The sequence below is a fragment of the Echinops telfairi genome, unplaced genomic scaffold (assembly GCF_000313985.2).
Source record: "Echinops telfairi isolate 266 unplaced genomic scaffold, ASM31398v2 ScPeMD7_7469;HRSCAF=8507_1, whole genome shotgun sequence".
Lineage (NCBI taxonomy): Eukaryota > Metazoa > Chordata > Mammalia > Afrosoricida > Tenrecidae > Echinops > Echinops telfairi.
The window spans coordinates 6,057,227-6,064,368 of NW_022111373.1; the positions used below are offsets into that span (position 1 = coordinate 6,057,227).

At 38.9% G+C, this 7,142-nt stretch overlaps 1 protein-coding gene across 1 annotated transcript in view; it reads left to right on the forward strand.

Moving 5' to 3' along the window:
• The window catches only part of PPP2CA (protein phosphatase 2 catalytic subunit alpha), a 28,983-nt gene that overhangs the window by 596 nt on the left and 21,245 nt on the right, over nucleotides 1-7,142 (forward strand). The window lies entirely within an intron of this gene.

A 7,142-nucleotide genomic window follows, 5' to 3' on the forward strand; every position in this document is an offset into this window, starting at 1 on the left:
GGGTAGGTGGCCGGGGGAGCCCCGCTCCGGTGTGTGCGGCCCGGGACGATGCTGAGGTCGGAGTAAGGGAGTCGGTGGTGCGGCCCCGCAATGGGCCCGCGCGTTCCCTGTGTCCAGGCGGACGTACAGTCCCGGGTGCGGCGTTGACCGGAGAGCCCCCAAAGGCCAGCTCCCAGCGCCCGTCTAAAGGTCACCGCGCCTCAGCACTGCCCTCGGTGTGTCTGTGAACCCCTCGAGCGACCTTCCCCTGGCACCTGCTTAAAAGGCATTTTCAAGAACGCCTTAACCCATTTTCCCACAGAGGTCGTGGTAGTTGCGGGCGGGGGCGGGGCGGGTAACTTAATTCTTCAGAGTTGGAAGAAGTGGAGAATTTGGTGAGTCACACCACATCAGAAGCTGCAGCGTTGGAAATCAAGTGCCGGCTGACTTTGGGATTTAAACGCTGACTGAATTTGGGTCGTATGAAACCCTCTTCTGAAGCTTCATATACTTGGCATTTTGCCATTTATCTTTTAAATGATAAACTGGAAGGGCGGCAAGTTTTATATGCCGACTCTGTTGAAAAGCTTGCCTGTATTTCTGTGGCTGCCAATAGTTGGTGGTACTAAGTAATAATAATAGCTGTTGGTTGAACTACAGTATTGGGAACACTCCCAAATATTCCCAATGAAATGTTACTGTAATCCACTTCCTAATGCTCAACTGTTGATTTTTACTAATTCCGTTTCGGTTTTCTTTGGGTGTTGGGGGAACGGGTCACCTTAGTAGGTTGACCTATTAGCAGCTTAGCTGTTTTATATATGTTTTTTAAATCTTACAAATGAGTTTTCTAGTATACAGAAAATTCTCATCTCACTTTGAAGCATTTTAACTTTGCTTTTCAGCATTGTGGCAGCATTTCATTTTAGTTCAGCACTGAGTTGTGTCAGTATTTTCTCGGGCTGTGGTGCTGGAGCATTTGTGGTTTAATGTGAAATTTGGGACCATGAGTTGTGTGTGTGTGTGTGTGTATATATATAGGCATATATATATATATATATATACACACACACACACATATATATATATCCATCCACAAGACAGGCTTCTTAACGATGCTGTGAATAATTGGAATTTAAGTGAGTCAAATTTAGATTAATTTATCCCAAACCTGGGCAAACTCCACTACTGGTTAATGAAATGGCACATCTACTGGAGTTGAATTTTAATGGGGAGCAAGCAGTGTGCTGAATTTCTTACTTCTTGGACCCTAATTTGAAGGCTTTTTGTTGTTTTAAAAGATTGAAGATAGACTCTAAAATAGCATATATTGCCAGCTCTTAATTTCAAGGTACAACAAACGATCATTTCATGGACTTTTAGGGTTCAGTGCTTACTCTAAATACAGACTTGACTGTGTGTAAAAAGCGTTGGAAAGACACAGTGGTGTAATTGGAAGACCTCCTCTCTCCCCCCCAGACTCCATAGGTTAAACCTGTTTTTCTCACAGAGCTATGTATGTGACCTTGTAGCAATCTTGTGGCTCTTTTTTGCCTTTGTCTAAGATTAATACAGATGTTCTCAGGCCCCTTCTAATATTCTGAGAGCATACAATTTCATCATAAATTAGTACTTTGTATTTAAGTACTGACATTCTGTTAAATAATCAGGCTTGGTTACTCCAATGAGGGCAAATGAAAGCAATGAAGAATGATAAGTCCAGTTTTCAAAGAGTTTAGGATTGTGTTGAAGAGGCCAGTGTGGTATGGAAATCAATGAGATGGAAGTGGAAATGTGTTAGAGGATAAAAGTGGAGTGGTGAATGCGAATTGTTTTTCATGTCTTTGTAAAACTAAAAAACTAAGGTTCAGTGGGGCTAATCACATATTCTCAGGCTAGTTCAGGTTTTATTTCCTAGGGCTAAAAAAGTATATGGACATAATATTTAAGGTTAGATAATACATACAGATTTCCATGGAATAAATCTTTTGAAGGCAGGCTCATCACCCAGCCCTCATACCGTTCTTAGTTTCCATCAGCTGTTTTGGAACTACACTAATCTTCCAAAGTAAATTAATTTGAAGGCAGCTTTTAGGTTTCTGGAATGAGTTAGGATTCATGTCTTGGAATGATCTATACCAGTGGTTCTCAACCTGTGGGGGTCACCCTGTTCATAACTAGCAAAATTACAGTTATGAAGTAGCAATGAAAATAATTTTATGGTTGGGGGTCACCACAACATGAACTGTATTAAAGGGTCATGGCATTAGGAAAGTTGAGAAACCACTGTTCTATACAATCTATTAAAACAAAAAGTTCCATTTTTATTTGTATGCAAGTATATATACTTGTGTTGGTTTCTAAATGGTATTTTTAAAAATCTTGGGTGTTTTTTTTTTTAAGGAATACTTTGCTTATAAGAAGGAATAATATTAAAAACTAAGGAATAATATAGTATTAAAAAGTAACCTCTATCCACCTGAAAGTTCCTAATTCGGGTGGAATGTTTAAATAGAGATAAAACTATACCTCAAGAGGTCATTGTTTTTAAAAAATCCTGAGACCACTTATAGGATAATCCCATAAAAAATTAGCAATGGTAGGTGTTCAAAATGGAGAGAATCCAAGGGTGAATATGGTTTTTATGTTAAGTAGTCAAACATTTTAAAGATATAATTAAGATTTGTATTGAAGCCAAGGTTGTTGGGTGTATAGTAAGTCTTGATATTGGGGGGAGTCATAATTTGTTAATTGTTTAAAAATATGTGGTGAGTGGATGCTATTTTGTTAGGCACAGTTCTATAGTAAGTAGCATTACCGTATGTATACCTATGTCCTGTTATGTTTCCTTCTACAAATTAGAAGTAAATAATAGCAACTTGTTTTAGAGTTAATAGCTATAGGAGATAGTCTTATTTCATGACTTCAGCAGTGATTGGACTTCGATATGATGTTTGGCAGTGTGCTTTCAGGTCTTTCCAAACTTGTAGAGAATGTTGTTTGATAGCCAGATTATTTTCCAAAGGAGTTCTTTACCTAGGTATGCTATTTTCCATTGCTCTACGAGCTCTATAAATAAAACTCCGTCACTAGGCTTTACTTAGTTTTAACATTTGTTACAGGAGTATGGCAAAAGCAAATGGCTCCTAATTAGATGAGCTGAAAAAATAATTTTGACCAAAATTAAATTTTTGTATGAAATGGGTAATATATTTTTTATGAGAGAAAATGGGTATGTTTAATTAAAAAGGTTGCTTGGCTCATTTCCATGGAAGTAATTTGGAAAATTGAGAACAAACACAAGGGGGAAGACAAATTAGAGGTTATTTTCATTATACTTTCTCATACCTAATTCTCTTTAATACATTCAGGTTAAGTTTGGAACTACAGTTCCAGACAGGCATAGTGACTTGACTACAATGGCTAACAATGAGCTTCCCTAGGCTTTTTGGTTCTAAGCCAAAAGGCTCTTCTCAGAAGAGGTGGTTATCAGGAAAGGCACACGTCAATCGGAACCAGGCTGAACTGTAGAATTTGTTTAAAAAAAAAAAAAAAGGATTATTTTATCCTTGTTGCTAGAAAGCTTCCTTGTGTTCCACTTTGTCCTGGAGGAGAAGACATCAATTATTTTTTTAATTTGGATGTGGCTAATGACATTTACTACTCCAGTAAAATAGGTGAGATGAAAATTCCAGGTGGTTTTCTCTGTGGTCTGAAACAGTATAAATCACAGTATAAATCATGATCTAGAGGCTGAGCTCTACAGTGTATTATTCCTTACAGTTTATCACTGCTCTTTTAAAAACAATGTCAAACTGGTTTGTGAGTGTATTAGCTTTTCATGATCTCCAAGGTCTGAGGCAGTAATACAGTTGGTTTTGGATTGAGTTAATGAGAAAACAGGAGAAGTGAACAGTCTTACTATAAAGATACAAAGATTCTCCAACTCTTTGCTTACTCCATCAATGGCAAGATGAAACTGGTATAGAGAGACTGGTGGGCACTAGAGGAACACATGTAGGGTAATGTTTGTATTGCTGGTCTGATGATTAGTTTGGACGACATACACTTGGAAAACCATGCGACATTAGGTTTGAGTCGAGGTTATATTGAGTCAATTTAAGGGTGCAGAGGAGATAAAGGAAAAGTTATGTGGGGTTCACTCATTGTCATCCAGTTGATTCTACCTCATAGCGACTTTGTAAGACAGGCTAGAACTACATCCTGTGGGGTTCCAGGGCTGTAACTTGATGGAAGTAGAAAGCTCCATCTTTGTCCTTTGGTGTGGCTGCTGGTTTAGAACTGCTGACCTTGTGGTTAGCAGATGTGGTAGGTTGGCTAGACTTGAGAGACATTTGAGTGCCTGTAAATAACTAGGAGCTGGGGTCTGAAAGAACTCTAAAGCATTAGCTGGGGTTAGCTGATTATCTGCATGGTAAAATGTCAGTCTGGCCTAATTACGGTATGTAGTATTACCTTGGTTCGAAATGCATGAACTAGGCAGTGACCGGGATAAGTATCCAATTGGAATACTTTTGAAATTAAACAGAAGCAGCTTCTCCATGCTCTGTTAGTCTGTTCTAACCTCTGCTTTAGTCACTAGGTTACTACTACAGACTCATCGGGTTTACCTTCCTGATATTGAGACTGAAAGGTTGAGGGTTGATGTCCGTTCTAGATTGTTTTTGGGAAACAAACAGTAGAGTTTATTTACCTGACTGATGTGTGCTCAAAGTGTCGTTCACGAAGGTGGTTGTAGTAATGCTATGTGTAGTAAGGCATTGAGCGCCCATTGTGTGCAGTAGAGTGGACAAGATGGATTGGCAGTGGCTGCAACAGTGGACCGAAGCATCGCAATAATCGTGAGGCTAGCACAGGACCAGGCAGTGTCTGTTGTACATAGGGTTGCTGTGAGGCAGAACAACTCCATGGCACTTAATAGCGTTGTGTTACCCGTTTTTCACTCTTTTGCCTTGCCCCTACGTAGCATTGTCACATTTTGATGGACAGGGGTTTGTTCCGTTCTTTTGCTCTAATGGGGTTTCGGATTGGCCCCGAGGTTGACTTTTGTAGTAAACTCTCAGTAGAAAGGGTTTGGGAACATTTGTGTTTGTGGTGATAAATTGACTTTTTCTCTCTCCTATTCATCGGGTGTATTCTAGCAGTGATGTCCATTAGATTTCCTTTGATTGGCTCTCACTCTACGAAAGAGTAAGCTTATGAAGGAGTGCTTGGAATGGCTGAGTGAGCCCACATTGGAAAGTCTCGTGGGGCACTTACTTCCCCAAAACTAGCCACGGAAACCCAAGGGAGCACAGTTCTCCACAGATGCACGGGCCATCATGGGTCTGCTTCCACCTGACACAGTCTGTGCACTCACGCAAGCAACGGCTTGATAGAATTTTTGTCATTAAAGGGTTCTAGAATCTTGTTCGTGATGGCTTATTTTGGGTAAAGTTTTAGTAGTTGAAGGGTCTGGTAATATGCCCTACTCCATGCACCACACTAAGAGAAAATTTGGTCTGAGACTAATTTATTTTGAACCTTACTTATGTATTTTTACATAATAATGATAGTTGTATATATATATATTTAAACTCTTAATGTTTATCCTTCATAAGACATTGTGAAGCAAAGTAAAATTGAGAGGATACTTATCTTTTAAAAATATTTCAATTTTGCTTAAACTGAAAAATAAAATTCAAAAAATTTCTAAAATTTTCTATTTTTGCTTCAGCGGTCTCTGACTGTTTGTAGAAGGTGGACTCAGTTGTGATAGGAGTATGAAATGCTACATTTATTTGGAGTAATGTTTCATTCATGACTGTTAAAATTGACATTGTTGATAGTAAAAAGGCTTAGAGATTTCATCAAGGACCTGTGTGAAAACTAAAGCCATATATGGAAATTATTTTAAAATGTAGGATGAGGCGTGAGCCCTCACTAGTGTGTAGTGATAATCAGACAACAAAAGCCTGAGCACCAAAAGATAAACTAGAATAATGTTGTTAGGTGCTGTTCCTACTCACAGCCACTGGACTATCATTAGTTTTTCAGTGTCTGACAGTGTCTCAAGGCTATCTGTAAGGCCATCAGTGGCTCATCCCACTGAAATGGACTGCCTATTCCTTCATCGTCTTCTTAATCTGTAAGCTCTACTAAAACCTGTTCACTTTGAGTAACCCTGCTGGTAAGTGCCTATGATAGAATGGAACCTCATAAATTACATACTTTTGTGCCTTCGAGGACTTTAGCAACAACATAAAAAGATAATCTACAGATTGGAAGAAAACTCTCTGGAGCTATAGATAAGAGCCTAATATCCAAAATACGAAGGGGTACCCAAAAAATACCGGATTTTTCCCCCCAAAGGTATGTATTTAATTTTCTTTTTTTTTTTTTTTAAACAAAATAACCTCATCACCTTCAAAGTATTTGCCATTACATTTATTACATTTTTCAAATCTGCAATTCCATTCTTGGAAACATTTTTCAAACTCATCTGTTTGGATGACTTATAGCACCTCCCTTGATTTTTTTTCTTTTCTATATCTCTTCTATGTTGTCAAGTCACCGTCCTTTCATGTCCCTCTCAATTCCCAGAAACAAAAAGAAGTCCGACAGAGCAAAGTCAAATGAGTAAGGTGTATGGGGCAAGAGAGGCATACTGTTTTTTTGTCCAAAACTGGCGCACTGCGATGTTTGCTTGAGCAGGTGCATTGTTGTGGCAAAACCAATCCCCATCTGGCATAAAGCAGGCCTTGCTCACACTTTTCAACCTCTAAATAGAAAACCTTGACTTAGTGGAACAAACTCTGTATTCACTGAATCAATATTGTCATCTGTTCGGGAAGTTAAGGGACATCCAGACGAGGTTTGTTATTGATTGACATTTCACCTTTTTTGAAACAAGAATACCACTATACACTTGAGTTTTTCCCATAGCGCCGTCCTTGTAACCTATGTTCAGCATCACAACAGTTTCTGCAGCATTTTTCCCAAGTGGGAAACAAAATTTCACAGACTCACAAAAAACAAGGTTTAAGCAAAACTTTTATGAAAAAAATTAACTGACCAGAAAGAACCTTCCCATGCGATGCCACTGGGTGTGCTAACTCAGAGTAAGTTGCTGGATGCTTGCGTAGCAGGGAAAATGCGGACTA